Source organism: Oncorhynchus nerka, linkage group LG24 (assembly GCF_034236695.1).
Source record: "Oncorhynchus nerka isolate Pitt River linkage group LG24, Oner_Uvic_2.0, whole genome shotgun sequence".
Classification (NCBI taxonomy): domain Eukaryota; kingdom Metazoa; phylum Chordata; class Actinopteri; order Salmoniformes; family Salmonidae; genus Oncorhynchus; species Oncorhynchus nerka.
Genome location: NC_088419.1, coordinates 37,440,529 through 37,457,937, shown reverse-complemented (window position 1 = coordinate 37,457,937; position 17,409 = coordinate 37,440,529). Strand labels below are relative to the sequence as shown.

Below are 17,409 nucleotides of genomic sequence, written 5' to 3'. Positions count from 1 at the left end.
AGCTGTCTTTCTGGCCAGCTGACTTCCTGTGTTTAGCTGATGCATCCCTGCTCTGTAGCCTTGTGGTGTCTCAGGCCACCAGCATCATTGGTTCCGGGGCCATGTGGAAAGAAAGCTCATCGCAATCATCCACTAATAGAATTACATTATAGGTGATACACGACCTACTCAACAGTTAAAATAATCAACAAACGTTCTAGCTTTCGTAGCACTCACGTGGTGTTTTGTTTGGGCAACGGTCAATGAGACATTCTTGAACTTTTGGCACGTTCTGGAAGAACTTTCTCATGTTGTAACATGGCATGTTGTTGTGCTGTACCCACTGATGCCACTCAGTCGCAAGCATTGGATCGTTTGTACATCTTTGTGTGCACAGGCCTCCTCATTCCAGTAGGCCATTCACTCTGCTCTTATAGCCCTGGAAACCAATCAAAACAAACAGAGAGTATACTGCATGACGCCAACCCTGTCTCTCTGCTTACTTCCTTTAATTGTGACTGAACCACATGGTTGTGCAAAACAGCATGGGGATAGCAGCTTGCAGTTGTTATCTATTGTCACAAAGTGTTATCAACAAAGGAATGAATCCACTGGAAACAAGATAGAAGACACAGCACACATGCCACAGTTTACACAATGGAAAACAGTCATCAAGTCTTTCCAAGTGCATAAGGTAGGCTACTGCATGACAGCAACCGGATGACACTTTTTGTTATCAGAAATATTTTGATGGTGACCTACCAAGTAGAATTTGGTGGTTGTGGATTATGAAATGACATTGCACCAAAACAAACTGAGAGATGCAGGAGTTATTTGAGGGGAACTAGTGTCCATCCCTTCACAGCAGTGGAGGATCCTCAGAGGAGGAAGGACAATTCTCCTCAGTGAATTTCATAAAAATGTGAATAGTAAAACATTTAAAAAGTTATCCTTTTTAGAAAAAAACTATACTAAATCAAATCACGTCACCAAGCAATTGATTAAAACACACTATTTTGCAAAAAGGTCTACTGTAGAATCAACAGCACTCTGTAGGGTAGCACAATAGTGTAGCCGGAGGACAACTGCTTCCGTCCTCCTCTGACTTCAATGCAAAACCTAGGAGGGTCATGGTTCTCACACCCTTCCATAGACTTACACAGTAATTATGACAACTTCCGGAGGATGTCCTCCAGCCTATCAGAGCTCTTGCAGAATGAACTGACATATTGTCCACCCAATCAAAGGATCAGAGTATTGATCTAGTACTGAAAGCAAAAGCTATAGCTAGCTAGCACTGCAGTGTATAAAATGTGGTGAGTAGTTGACGCAAAGAGAGAAAGACAATAGTTGAACAGTTTTGAACAAATTAATTTTCTCCAAAATGAAGGAGAAGCAAGAGAGATATATATATATAGAGAGAGATTTTGTCATTTTTTTCACTTTCAGTTTCACTTACTTAGCTAGCAAATTCAGGTAGCTAGTTTAGCCTACTGAAACACCCTGCTCAAACAGAGGGATGCTATGTTAGCTAGCTGGCTATGACTATCCAACACAACAATGGAACTCTTCCAAGTCATGGTAAACTTTTTGTTTTACAAATTCATTGCCACCTTGGCCCACAGCTGTAACTGCTTATTGACTGTACACTAACGTTATTGCATGATTGCAGCGGGTTTACTAACACATTAGTTCTATTAGGTATGCTGACTATGATGTTACTTTAGCTAATATGTTGACAACGATGTAGGCTGTGTGTAGTGGTTATATTATGTTTTGGCTTGGAAAGTTTTTTCGCCTGGTCACATACAGCTGATGTGTTGTGCATTGAAGTCCACAAGCGAAATGTGAGAGGAGGAGAGCACATAGAAGGAATACAACGTGGCTGCTATGAAAGTGAACTATTTTTTACGCGTGTATTAATTTAGCAGATTCTGTTGAAAAACAGAAGCAAACGGAACAAAATGGGGATAAACATAACTGGCAAGAGTCAAGGCAGTATTGAATGTCATTGTCTGTCCATGTGTCACTGTCAGTAGCCTCAAATTTGTCTCTCAAACTGTGTGCACCTACGTTGTAAACTTTCGTTCATAGGCTAGCTTGAAGCAACCTCATGATAGGTAAAGGGAAAATTTGAGTATCATGTAGTAGCCTAAACCTATCGCTGTTACATTGAACTGGGTGAATGGAACATGAATGAGAGTCATCCAATATGCTGAAATAGAAAAAAATCATCCTCCCTCATCTTAAATGGCACTGACCGCAGCTGCTCCACGGTGACATACAGTACCAGTCAAAAGTTTGGACACACCTACTCATTGAAGGGTTTTTCGTAATTTTTACTATTTTCTACATTGTAGAATAATAGTCCAAAAATGGTCCAAAAATCTCAAATTTGGACTCATCAGACCAAAAGACAGATTTCCACTGGTCTAATGTCCATTGATCGTGTTTCTTGGCGCAAGCAAGTCTCTTTTTCTTATTTGTGTCCTTTAGTAGTGGTTTCTTTGCAGCAATTCTACCTTGAACGCCTGATTCATGCAGTTTCCTCTGAACAGTTGATGTTGAGATTTGTTACTTGAACTCTGTGAGGCTGCAATCTGAGGTGCAGTTAACTCGAATGAACATATCCTCTTCCTTTCTTGTGGCGGTCCTCATGAGAGCCAGTTTCATCGTAGCGTTTGATGGTTTTTGCGACTGCACTTGAAGAAACTTTCAAAGTTCTTGAAATGGTTTGATTACCTCATGAAGCTTGTTGAGAGAATCCCAATAGTGTGCAACGCTGTCATCAAGGCAAATGGTGGCTACTTTAAAGAATCTCAAATATAACATCTATTTTGATTTGTTTAACACTTTTTTGGTTACTACATGATTCCATATGTGCTATTTCATGTCTTCGCTATTATTCTACAATTTAGAAAATAGCAAAAAACTAAGAAAAACCCTTGAATGAGTAGGTGTGTCCAAACTTTTGACTAGTACTGTAGGCCTGAAGTTACATTACTCACAATGTTCTCCGTGGGTTGTATACACACACACAGGCAGAGGGGCTTGTTAACACTGCACAAATAAATAAACGAGTTCATTCATTTAAATCACAGTCAAAATGGACAGAGGAAAACGTAAATAGACCTCATTAGACATTTTGTTCAGAGGCAGTAGGAGGGAAGTTAATAAGGAGTGCCCAAGGTCACTGAAGAGAGCTGCAACCTAGACTCAGGGATAGATGTAAATCATTTAGTATGTCATGTTATGTTTCGTATGGTATGTATTCATCTGTAGATGTTCAGCATCCATTTTGTAAGATATGTTACGAATTGCAATTTGTACAATATGTTACGAATTTTCTATACGCATGACATGTTATGCATTCCACTTTGCTGTGTCTAATGTTAGCAAGGTTAGTGGTGAGGGTTAAGGTTAGGGTTAGGGTTAAGGTTAAGTTTAAGGTTAGGAGTTAGGGTTAGAGGTTAAGGTTAGGGTTAGATGAAGGGTTAGCTAACATGCTAAGTAGTTGCAAAGTAGCTGAAAAGTAGTAAGTAGTTGCAAAGTTGCTAATTAGCTTAAATGCTCAGGTTGTTAGTGACAGTTGCATAATATGTCTACCAATCCCCCCTGACCAAACTCCCTCCTTTCGTTTTTTTGGCTAAAGTAGCAAATCTGTCTTATGTAACATATCATACAAATTTGAGTTGGTGTCACAGGTTAACATTTAGTATGTCGGAGGCCAGGCTGGTGGAAAAAGGAAAACCCGAGCCACCTCACTACAGCTTCTGAGAGCTCTGACCTTGACAATGATGATCTACTGTAAGAGAAACATTCCAACCAAACCTTGATTTACTGCAAGGATATAGTGCTGCTTGCAAGTATTTCTTTCCAACAGTAAAACACAAACAAAGTGCTCTGGGTTGATATTGGGTGTCCAGGCATTTTTGCTAGGATTTGTGAATCATGTTAACCCTAAGCCTCCCGTTAGATTCAGGTGGTAGAAAACAATAGTCACTGACGGATTTCTACCATACAGATGAATGTAAATACGCTTTTCACAGATAATTATTTCTGCAAATGTCCCTTGAGGGCCAAAGAAGCTAAACACTCCCATGTTTTGGCACGAAATAAAACGATGACAACCAAAAGAGCATCAAAGAAGAAGACAGGATAGAGTGTAATAACCTCAACGGATTTAAAGTAATCTTAGTCAAATGTTACTTATAGGAAATTACAGATGTCCCGTTGGAAGACTTTGTAATGTTTATACAATCTGATACGCCTAACTGTAATTCTGCTTATATGAAGAAACCCTTCATTGAGTTAAATTCTATTGTCTGGCCTTTTGTTTTTGTGTCGGGCTTGAAAGCAGAAGGGTACGCTGGACTTAATTAAGAACATTTTGACTTTTGTTTCTCTTCATGATGAACAACATCACCATTCTGTAAAGCTCAAGCAATTCTTCCTAGAAAACATTCCCAGAACCACAAGTGACAGAGCAACATTCCCAGAACTCTGCGGGAAAGTTATTTTTCAAATAACCAAAGAAGAACTTTTAGGGAATGTTAGGGGAACATTTCTGTTCTAGTTGGGAGCCCTCATTTGTCATTATTCTGTGAATCTTTCCCCAGATCAATAAGACAACAGTTACCCAAACTTAAAAACATGAGAACACTCTCAATAAATCCTATATTGTCACTCTTCATAATTTCAAAGTATGTACTGATCAATGTTCACAGACAGCAGCCAGATACTAATGACTGTGCCTATCCTGAAAATAGCCTAATTGGCTAATTGATGGATTTTGAGTCAGCAGCAGCAGCACTGTAGATGGATGGGAATTGAATTTGCGGACTGGTTGAGGGAAGGATGTTTATACACAAGGCCAATCAAATCTCTTGATGTCAATGTCTTGAGAACCAGTTAAATGCTAGTTTGGACATGTAGTAAACAGAGGAGGTCCTTCATAATGCATTCTTGGCAGAATTGTGTGGCTTGTCAGAAGAACGAAGTTTTTAAGATTATGCAAATCATAGCTGAATGAGCTCTCTCTAGTTGATGTATTTAGCGTGTGTGTGTGTGTGTGTGTGTGTGTGTGTGTGTGTGTGTGTGCGTGTGCGTGTTTGTGGTTGATGGGGAATTAGGCTTCACAGGGCACCCTTGAGTGACAGATCACAGAGATGTTCAGTGTCAGCCCTCAGTGAGGGTATAGACCAGGGGACACGGAGGGCAATTGGTGTTGGGAGATCCAGGAGAGCCCACCACGCAGCCCTCTTTGTGAGCATCATCGCATATATGTAGTATGTGCTGTGGCTCCCGTAGAATCTGAGTTAAGGTACCGAAAAAGCATCTGTGTGTGTGTGTGCACGCGCATACGTGCGTATGCTTGTGTAAGGCAGTATGCACACTTTGACTGGTCTCTCCAGGTGATCCCATGTCACTGGCACATTTCATTAAATCATTCCCCCAAAAATGGTTGAGTGTTTTTGAATATAGTTTTGCTGTTGGCATATTTGTATACCCCCATCCTTAAGTGTTCATAACAGCATGAGTCAAAATAGACCGCTCATTATTAAAACCACAGATCCCACTGTCACCCTGACAAAGACCCTGAGGGCCGTCTTGTACAGATTTGTGTTTATTTTGTTCAAAAGGGAACAGCTAGGATGTATGTCATTCTGTCACTGAAATCCCCCTGTCGCCATGTCACTTGAGGTCACGATGTCACTGCACTGTATGTCGACAGGTCACATCTCTATGCACTGAGGTGACAGAAGTGACACAGTACTTTGTTTTCCTTTGGTGGAGATGGCTCCAGAACAGAAAGACACAGAGATTTATGACAACAATACGCCAATCAGGAAGAATCTCTCTCCAGTGAGGTAAAGCATTCAGACAGGACTAGCACATTCCATCAGCATAGGGAGATTTCCTCTTGCAAAAGGTTGCTCAGCTGCTCTGTGAATCAAGGCCAGTACATTCCCCACAAACTGCCTGAGGTAGAAAATGGAGGTGGGTTTGGACTAATCGAATGATATAGTATTTTATAGAGGGCAGAATTTCCCTGAGAACCGACTGAGGTAAACCTATTTTGATGTAATGCCCGAGGGCATCGATAATTCATTTGGAGGAGACATGACCGCAGACATCAGGTCAGACAATTGGTCATATAATTTTGATAATTCTGCATGTACCTCAGAAGGAAGGTGTATAGGCTATTTACCTCTGCAGAGATTTTGCCTACACACCTCAGAGCATAAATAGAAAGCAGACCTACTGCTGCATCTGTTGTTCTGGGACCATATCTAGTCAGAAATGGAACAGCTCTCATTTCCTCCCCCCCCCCCCCCCCTCTCTCTCTCTCTCCCTCCCCCACTTTCCAACTGTTTTCTCTCCTACTTTTCTTTTCCTACTGTCTGTTATATGATCACTCTCAGGAGTGTAACAAACTATTCAACTAGTACAGAAACTATTTGTATTGAACAACTATGGAATATCAACAATTAAAAGTCACCCCTCAACTTTCGCTCCTCCTGGGTTGGTACTGACCCAGCACACCCTCCTCGTGCTGACAAAAGACACATCCATTCAGCTCATTTACTGCATTCTTGAGTCTCGGTTAGACACCTGAACAGAATAGTTCACAAATAGGCCAAGGCTCTGTTGATATTATCTCCCAGGCAACCAAAGATGTGAGTGAGAAGCTAGAGTTCTGACCTCCACTCTTAACACAAGATGAAGATTTAATCCTATCATGTGAGCCCCAGATCAGTTTACAGTCTGCATTCAATCCCCCAGCTTTTCCTTCACTTCACATTGTTCTTTGTTAATTCATTTGTCATAGATATCTTTATCAAGATTTTTTTGTTGCCGAAAGCTGCAACCACAGCCAACAATTAAAAATCCTTAAGAGTCTATTGACACACCCGTGGGTCAATCTAAATAATAAAACAATCCCCACCTGTCAGTTTGGGCTAGAGATATCAGTTTCATGCATGGGCTGCGTCAAATGTTATTGGTCACATACACATGGTTAGCAGATGTTACTGCGAGTGTAGCAAAATGCTTGTGCTCCTAGTTCCTACAGTGCAGTAATATCTAACAAGTAATCTAACCGTTTCACAACAACTACCTTATACACACAAGTGTAAAGGGACGGAATAGGAATATGTACATATAAATATATGGATGAGCGATGGCCGAGCGCCATAGGTAAGATGCAATAGATGGTATAAAATCTATATGAGATGAGTAATGTAAGACATGCAAACATTATTAAAGTGGCATTATTTAAGGTGACTAGTGATCCATTTATTAAAGTGGCCAATGATTTGAGTCTGTATGTAGGCAGCAGCCTCACTGTGTTAGTGATGGCTGTTTAACATTCTGATGGCTTTGAGATAGAAGCTGTTTTTCAGTCTCTCGGTTCCAGCTTTGATGCAACTGTACTGATCTCGCCATCTGAATGGTAGCGGGGTTATCATGCAGTGGCTCGGGTGGTTGTTGTCCTTGTTGATTTTTGCCCTTCCTGTGACATCGGGTGCTGTAGGTGTCCTGGAGGGCAGGTAGTTTGACCCCGGTGATGTGTTGTGCAGACTGCACCATCCTCTGGAGAGCCTTGCAGTTGAGGGTGGTGCAGTTGCCGTACCAGGCAGTTATACAGCCCGATGCTCTCAATTGTGCGTCTGTAAAAGTTTGTGAGGGTTTTAGGTGACCAGCTAAATTTCTTCAGCCTCCTGAGGTTGAAGAGGCGCTGTTGCGCCTTCTTCACCACACTATCTGTGTGGGTGAACTATTTCAGTTTGTCCGTGATGTGTACGCAGAGGATCTTAAAACTTTCCACCTTCTCCACTAATGTTCCGTCGATGTGGACAGAGGGGTGCCCCCTCTGCTGTTTCCTGAAGTCGTCATCTCCTTTGTTTTGTTGACGTTGAGTGAGAAGTTGTTTTCCTGAAACCACACTCTGAGTGCCCTCACCTCCTCCCTGTAGGCTGTTTTGTCGTTGTTAGTAATCAAGCCCACTACTGTTGTGGAATTCACTGCATCCGCTTATGTCGGCCTTCTGCATCTGCGGCGCAATGTGGTTGAGCTACAACAGTGTTTGTCAGACCATGAGACATCCCAAAATCTGTCTTCTCACTAAAACGTCTGTAACGCCACAAGTGTCATGGGACTCATCTGAAGGTAACCCATACAAACAAATGGAAGTATGGAGGTAGTTTTGTGCCAACAAAAATAAAGGGTTATATATGCATAAAAAATATATATGCATATACAGTTGAAGTCTGAAATTTACATACACCTTAGCCAAATACATTTAAACTCAGTTTTTCACAATTCCTGACATTTAATTGTAGTAAAATTTCCCTGTTTTAGGTCAGTTAGGATCACCACTTTATTTTAAGAATGTGAAATGTCAGAATAACAGTAGAAATAATGATTTATTTCAGGTTTTATTTCTTTCAATACATTCCCAGTGGGTCAGAAGTTTACATACACTCAATTAGTATTTGGTAGCATTGCCTTTAAGTTGTTTAACTTGGGTCAAACATTTTGGGTAGCCTTCCACAAGCTTCCCACAATAAGTTGGGTGAATTTTGGCCATTCCTCCTGACTGAGCTGGTGTAACTGAGTCAGGTGTGTAGGCCTCCTTGCTCGCACACGCCTTTTCAGTTCTGCCCACAAATTGAGGTCAGGGCTTTGTGGTGGCCACTCCAATACCTTCACTTTGTTGTCCTTAAGCCATTCTTCCACAACTTTGGAAGTATTCTTGGGGTCATTGTCCATTTGGAAGACCCATTTGCGACCAAGCTTTAACTTTAACTGATGTCTTGAGATGTTGCTTCAATATATCCACATAATTTTCCCTCTCATGATGCCATCTATTTTGTGAAGTGCACCAGTCTCTCCTGCAGCACCCCCACAACATGATACTGCCACCCTGTGCTTCATGGTTGGGATGGTGGTCTTCGGCTTGCAAGCCTCCCCCTTTATCCTCCAAAAATAATGATGGTCATTATGGCCAAACAGTTCTATTTTTGTTTCATCAGACCAGAGGACATTTCTCCAAAAAGTACGATCTTTGTCCCTATGAGCAGTTGCAAAACTTAGTCTGTTTTTTTATGGCGGTTTTGGAGCAGTGGCTTCTTCCTTGCTGAGCGGCCTTTCAAGTTATGTCGATATCGGACTCATTTTACTATGGCTATAGATACTTTTGTACTTGTTTCCTACAGCATCTTCACAAGGTCCTTTGCTGTTGTTCTGGGATTGATATGCATTTTTCGCACCAAAGTACGTTCATCTCTAGGGAGACAGAACGCGTCTCCTTCCTGAGTGGTATGACGGCTGTGTGGTTCCATGGTTATATACTTGCGTACTATTGTTTGTACAGGTGAATGTGGTACCTTCAGGCGTTTGGAAATTGCTCCCAAGGATGAACCAGACTTGTAGAGGTCTACAATTGTCTTTCTGAGGTCTTGGCTGATTTCTTTTCATTTTACCAAGACATCAAGCAAAGAGACACTGAGTTTGAAGGTAGGCCTTGAAATACATCCACAGGTACACCTCCAATTGACTCAAATTATGTCATTTAGCCAATCAGAAGCTTCTAAAGCCATGACATAATTTTCTGGAATTTTCCTAACTGTTTAATGGCACAGTCAACTTAGTGCATGTAAACTTCTAACCCACTGGAATTGTGATACAGTGAATTATTAAGAATTAAGTGAAATAATCTGTTTATAAACAATTGTTGGTAAAATGACTTGTGTCGTGCAGAAAGTAGATGTTTAACCGACTTGCCAAAACTATAGTTTGTTAACAAGAAATTTGTGGAGTGGTTGAAAAACAAGTTTTAATGACTCCAACCTAAGTGTATGTGAACTTCCGATATAACCTGTATATATTTCCTGAGCTTTCTTATATCGCCACTCTTCTTTTTTGTTGCCATTTATGATTGTGCTATTCAATGCCTTTCTATGGGCTATAATAGTAAAGGCCAAATTCAATATTTGATCTAATGTTTTTTTATATGAGAATGACCACATTGTTTTTTACGGGTAAGATAACTGAATGCCTCAAATCGCAAATAAAAGAGTTGAACTCCCGACGTTGACACATTTGTTGCAGTAGAAGCATAGTGCCGGTTCGTGCCGTGGTCTCGACGCATCTTATTGAGATATTTTAAGAAACCATCCATGTCATTGAACAGTCTCAGGAGATAGGCAAACCATGTTAAATTTTTTGAAGAATTTTGATTTTTTTGCAATTTAGACAGCTGGCTTGTGGGACACGGGGGTAGATTTTCATTATATGCACCAATACTCTGAGCCAAATATCCAAATGCAAGTCTCCACAGCGGAAACCGAAGTAGCATGACCAATGCTCCTCTCCAATCCCCACACAGGCCTCTACCCTCTGACAAGGGAGACAGACAGTATGCACTGGGGGCTGCCCTGCTGGTAGTCAGTCTATAGTAGCCCATTCAAATATCAATATCAAATATTCAATATCAAATATTCAATATATCCTGTACAGTAGAACATAAGTGGTGGGAATAGCAAAATATTGTCCTTGTGCGGCTCTAGATATATACCGGTAAGTTTTGCTGCAACATGTTCAAAGTGTGTGACTGTGCGGTGTTGTGGATTAATGTCTGTAAAGGGCTTAGCCGGTTCCGTTTCAGTCCTACTGCTACTGAGCTGGCAACACAACCAATTCCGCTGCTTTGAACACTACAGACAGAAACCTTTTGAGCTTTTATCTTTAGAAACAGCTGTGGTCCCTTTTACTCCCGGACAGATAAGGCAACCCACAAACATGACACTACTCAATTCTCTCACTCTACCATGAGATTAACTCTACCTACATGTACCCCACTAACCGGTGCCCCCACATTGACTCTGTGCCGGAAACCCCCTGTATATATTGTTATTTTTTTTTTACTGTTGCTCTTTAATTACTTGATACTTTTATGACTTATTCTTATCTGTATTTTTTTTAAACTGCACTGTTGTTTAGGGGCTTGTAAATAAGCATTTCACCGTAAGTAAGTATTCGGCGTGTGTGACTAATAATGTTTGATTTGATTTAGAAGTTAGCAACTCAGAGCAGATGGTAGTAGATATATAGATATACTAGATATACTCCATGTGTAACTCTGTGTCGTTATATGTGTCGAACTGCTTTGCTTTATCTTGGCCAGGTCGCAATTGTAAATGAGAACTTGTTCTCAACTTGCCTACCTGGTTAAATAAAGGTGAAATAAAAAATAAATAAATAAAAAAGATGCCGTGTGTGGTATTGCGTAAGTCTATCATGGCATTAGAGGTAGTATCACTTAATCAAATGACTTTATTTGTGTAAACTTACCTTCGAAAGCGAATATCAAAATACCCCCAAAACGTGCTAGAACTCACAAAAGATCTCTAGCATTAAGTATGTGGTTGCATAGGAGTAGCCAGTTGGGCATTTGAAACATGTTGTTCTAGGATTTTGCTAACTGCTTTAAGTGGGGTAGACTTTCTTTATTCACAGTTTCACAATGGTCTTTCAGATGCAGGAAGGCAGGAGTATGCCCTTTAACCGTTACCATAGAGACCTCTGGGGGCTATTGTGACTTTGGCAGCTAGTGACCACCCTGCAGAGCTGCCTGCAGAAAAAGATTCATGACGAAAGACGCTAACCTGCTCCCGTAGCCAGGGTTGTCAAACTCATTCCATGGAGGGCCTAGTGTCTGCTGGTCTTTGGTTTTTCCTTTCGATTAAGACCTAGACAACCAGGTGAGGAGAGTTCCTTGCTAATTAGTGAACTTACTCTTTGTTTTAACAAACGCGTCGTGAGCGGTGGCAAGTGTCCACGTAAAAGACAATGAAAGGGTGTGAAAGAGAGGTTGTCTGTTTTTAAACCAGAGCTTTTTTTTTTATTGGAAGGAGCAAAAACAAGCAGACACTCTGGCCTCTGTGTAATGCCTTTCAGCATGGTTATTTCCATAACATTTTCCTCCTTAAAGAAATGCGGTCTTTTTAATTGCATTTTTAAATCATCACTGTATGTCAAGTGAAGCACTGTGTGTTCATTTCATGAAAATAACTCCAGATATATATTTTTATATTTACATTTATTTCCCCGAACCTCCTTTTGCCATTGAAACGTTGTCTGGTCTTGCAGGCATGTTGATACAAATGAGTCTGCCGCTACAATGTTACCTTGCAAAATGCTCTACATTGATTTGCTCATGTTACCAAGAGGCACGCTAGAAAGATTAGGAATCACCGATAAATAGGCTTCACCAGACACAAATATGCAATACTTGTACGGGACTGAAAGATGAACAATATGGTCACATTTACGTTACATTTCAACAAATTCAATGCTAAGGGACAACACTCATAGCGATGTTGTAAACGTTACGGATGTATACCCTAATTCAAGTAAAGTTTTACCCTGAAAGGTAGGCTGTCTAAAATGAGGTCAATGGAAGGTTTAGTGTTTTGATGGTCTGTAAAGGTTGAACATGAACCTGAGCAAATACCAAGCTGAGATGTTTCTCGTCTCGGAGCTACACCCTCCGGTCAACACAGTTGGATTTCACATTGGCTGAAAGAACAGGTTATGGCGGCTTCAAAAAAATGGCGGATAGAATAATAACTTCAATGAAGTTAAGGGACTATCCACCTTAATATGCATTGTTTCTTCTCATCATAACACAGACATGTTGCTTTTCTCTCGAAAATGATAAATGGATGGAAATATTAAAATACTTTCTCTCCCCAAAAACCAGAAGCAGTTTTCTTCCAAAAATGTTTATTTGCAGAACTATTTACAAAAGATGGTCATTAGCAATACTTAATTCAAAGAGTCAGATTGATAAGTTATAGCATAAAAATACTGAAGCACATTGATAAAGCAGGAAAATAATCAAATCAATAGTTCAAAAACTCTTATTTAGAAAAGAAAGGTTAACAATCATTTCAGATAATCAACTATATAATTTAAATTGAAATAGTAACTTGTTACAGCAAATTAGTCAAATACAAAACAATCTGTAGAATGCTGCAATACTGAACAGCAATGAAACATCAGATAATACATTCATACATACATTTCACTATCATGCATGCTGCCTTAAGTCCTTGTAAAAAAAAAACAGACAAAGGAAAGTTCAAACAACAAAAACATGGTCGACTCAAGAGCGGAAAATAGTTTAAATTAGGCATGAATTTATATATTTATATATGTATATTTCTGTACAAATAATGAATATTTGGCATTATATTCATCCTTATTATTGATGTGATATCTAACAATTCAAAATAGTTTAAGCTGAACATCTGCCTTTATCCAATCAGACTCTTTCTTCCATGTTACATTCCAAAACCCATGAGAGGCCATTTATTAAATATACCCACAAAACAATAAATTCTTCACCATAGGTAAACAAACATACAGTGAAAGCTATCTCCCCTCGCAAAACATTTAGCAAAAAGAAAAAATTGCACAGGTAAATGGTGCCCTTTCTTTTCCCTGGGAAAGTTGTATTGGCTTTTAAAGGCTAAAAACACAACGACTGTCAATGTGAACAATGAATGCACATCTGCCCCGAATATCCATATAGTTGAGTTACAGTGCCTTCAGAAAATATTCAGACCCCTTCACTTTTTCCACATTTTGTTACGTTACAGCCTTATTCTAAAATGGTTTAAATAAAAACAAGCCTTAGTAATCTAAACATAATACCCCATAATTACAAAGCGAAAACAGACTTTTTGAAATGTAGGAAAATGTATATATATATATTAAAAAAACTGAAATACCTTAACATAAGTATTCAGACCCTTTGCTATGAGATTCAAAATTGAGCTCCTGTTTCCATTTATCATTCTTGAGATGTTTCTACAACTTGATTGGAGTCCACCTGTGGTAAATTCAATTGATTAGACATTATTTGGAAAGGCACATAACTGTCTATATAAGGTCCCACAGTTGACAGTGCATGTCAAAGCAAAAACCAGGCCATGAGGTCGAAGGAATTGTCGGAAGAGCTCCAAGACAGGATTGTGTCGAAGCACAGATCTGGGGAAGGGTACCAAAAACATTTCTGCAGCATTGAAGGTCCCCAAGAACACAGTGGCCTCAATCACTCTTACATGGAAGAAGTTTGGAACCACCAAGACTCTTCCTAGAGCTGGCCACTCGGCCAAACTGAGAAATTGGGGAGAAGGATTTTGGTCAGGGAGGTGACCAAAAACCCGATGGTCACTCTGACAGAGCTCCAGAGTTCCTTTGCAGAGATGGGAGACCTTCCAAAAGTACAACAATCGCTGCAGCACTCCACCAAATATTATGGTAGAGTGACCAGACGGAAGCCATTCGTCAGTAAAAGGCAAATGACAGCCCGCTTGGGAGTTTGCCAAAACGCACCTAAAGGAGTCTCAGACCATGAGAAACAAGATTCTCTGGTCTGATGAAACCAAGATTGAACTCTTTGGCCTGAATGCCAAGCGACACGTCTGGAGGAAACATGGCAACATCCCTACGGTGAAGCAAGGTGGTGGCAGCATCATGCTGTGGGGATGTTGTTCAGAAGCAGGGACTGGGAGACTAGTCAGAATTGAGGCAAAGATGAACGGAGCAAAGTACAGAGAGATCCTTGAAGAAAACCTGCTCTAGAGCGCTCAGGACCTCAGACTGGGGCGAAGGTTCACCTTCCAACAGGACAAAGACCCTAAGCACACAGCCAAGACAAAGCAGGAGTGGCTTCTAGACAAGTCAAAAAAAATGTGGAAAACCTGTTTTTCCTTTGTCATTATGGGGTATTGTGTGTAGATTGATGAGTGGAAAAAACGATTTAATACATTTTAGAATAAGGCTGTAATGTAACAAAATGTGGAAAAAGTCAAGGGGTCTGAATACTTTCCAAAGGCACTGTACATGTAGGCCTAGGTAATAGCAGGGGAATGGGAGACCTTGTAGGCAGAACCCTCCATTGGCATTGACTAAGGAATAAAGTGTTTGGGTGGCAGGTCAAATTAGAAGGCCATACTGTAGATGTTGTGATGTAAAGGCTACAATGCATTGAATGAAGTTTATTGCTAAACGGGCAGTGGGCACATTCAGTCCATGTGGTTTTCAATGTAAAGCAGCTCTGATTCGCTCAAACCTTTTCAAATTAAAATAAAATAACATTGCCTCGAGGAAATTAAGAAAGAGCCCATGGTATTTTGTGGAAGGTCAGTGGCCAAAATCAGTGATAATGATAAAGAACAACACTGTGCTCCTTATTGACTCAAATATTTTATGAGGAGAGAGAGAGACATTCTTAGAGTGCAACTGCACTGGAAAAAAAAGGAAAAAATTGAAAGAAAAAGTCAAGCAAAGTTTACAGGGCCATAGAAAATCGTGTTGGTGTCAAAATACCTCAAGACGAATTGTTCAAAATAAAGAATTTAGGGTGCCATCTTGAGGACATTTTGTCTTACTGCTGTGTGGTGTGTGTGTGCGCGTACCTGTGTTTGTGCGCTGATTGTCAGAATAAACCAATCTCTGTAATTCTTGAGAAAGAAAACAAGAAAAAACAAGTTCAATTAACTTCAGCACCTTTACTGACTTCTTTGAGGTTTATAGCACAACAGCCCACCAAACACATTGGCCCAAGACGATGTAGCAAAAATGTCACTCATGAAACATTGTACAAACGTACAATGTTTAGCCCCTAAAAGAGTTCCACGCGTAAAAGGGCTGCAGAACAAAATATCACACCAAAGAACTTGGATATGATGCAATTTGTTATTCTAAATGTCTGTTTATATGTGTGTGTGTGATTAGCGTTTAAGTCTTGAAGAGCATTAAAAGGAGGATATTTCCAATCGTTAAAATGCCATCAGGAAAGCAATTCATCATGGACATACTGCATATTAGATGAGGGTGATGTACCATGTGTTTAATAGAATATCAAGCTGCTTTCAGAATGACCCATCAAGATGGCCAGTAAGTGTGCAAACACCAACGTTTCTGAAGATAGATCAAGATGACTGAAAACGTACTGAGATTTGAACTGTGCACAACAATTCAATTCTTCAACCTCCTGAAGACAATGTCCACTTCCATAAAGATCAGCAAACAAAGATTCATTTCCACTGGGGCCATCATGCGTTAGAGGGAATGTCTGTAGAAATGGGGACGTGGTGCAGGCTGGCAGGACTACTGCATAGGACACAGGCGTGTGGTGGCCGTGTGTTGTCACTGTAACTGACTCTCAAACCATGAGGTAAATAGCTGTATGTGTGCCTGCCTGTTGTATGAAACACTATTGCACTTTTTAGCAGGTCAAGTTTAGTCAGTCTCTAGTTTGTGGTAACGATAATAAGCCATAAAGCATTGAGAACTGGGACGAGGTTACGATATCATAGCAAGGAAAAATACTCCCTGGGATGTTGTTTTTCTCTGCCATCCCCCTCCGAGCCACACACACACACACGCAGGGCACACACAAATGCAAACACACGTACACACATAACCTATGTTCGCTCCTGTTACATTGATTCAGTTTGATTCTGATAAAAAACGTCTACGCTGCACTTTCTCTGTGTCAAAATAAATCAAAGACCATCAACATACAAGATTTTCATGATGATAAATGATATACAGTGTGTACCAATCACGAAGACACTTGCATACCGGTGACATAACGTAAACTTGGGGCATGTACCAATCAATATGAATCACCAAACCTGCGGATTACACCAAAGGTAACATGTTCCCCCCCTGATTAATGGGAACAATATCGACCTGTGAGAATGAATGGATGCCAACAATGACAGATCTTACCAAAAGCATAGTTTAAACAAATCACACAAAATGTATCAATTCAATTTTCACATCATCTCATCCTCTTCAACTTGTGCTGCAGTCATACAACAGTATAACAATTCAAAAGGATCCAATGCTAATCCAAACTACTAATATCAAGGCATTTGGATGAAAAAAACAAACAAGCTAGCTTTCCTCCCAAACAGCCCTTTAAGGTGACATTGCAACTCAATCAACACAACCAGAGATGGCCAAGCACTCTGCATGGCATCGTATTCCAACCAAAGACCTCAAACTAAGACATTCATTCATAGATTCTTGTAAGTCTGATTTTAAGGCACCTAAGGATTTTTTCCCCCATCGTACGTAGTTGCCAAACTTGCAAACCCTCCTTAGATCATGGGAAAGTATATGGTATGGGACAAACATGATAATAGAGTATGTTTGAGATTGGAGAAAGGGCAATTCCCTTTCTACGAAGACAAAAAAAATTGCTGTCTTAATTTATGCACCTAATGTAGAGGGCTATACATTATAATATCACACAATATGAATAACTAAAGACTAGGAAACGATAAAGGGGAAAGAAGAGCGTGAAGATCCATGAACTATTTGCCTTGGCCAATCTATCAT

At 40.2% G+C, this 17,409-nt stretch overlaps 1 protein-coding gene and 1 long non-coding RNA gene across 2 annotated transcripts in view; one reads left to right on the top strand and one right to left on the bottom strand.

The window, feature by feature from the left end:
* rps7 (ribosomal protein S7) overlaps positions 1-17,409 on the bottom strand; it is a 192,412-nt gene that overhangs the window by 148,366 nt on the left and 26,637 nt on the right. The gene's annotated exons all lie outside the window — the stretch shown is intronic.
* The window catches only part of LOC135564305 (uncharacterized), a 61,515-nt gene continuing 44,611 nt past the window's right edge, over positions 506-17,409 (top strand). Inside the window, exon 1 of the long non-coding RNA XR_010460887.1 lies at positions 506-673. This is a non-coding gene — a long non-coding RNA (uncharacterized LOC135564305). The remainder of the gene's footprint in view (positions 674-17,409) is intronic.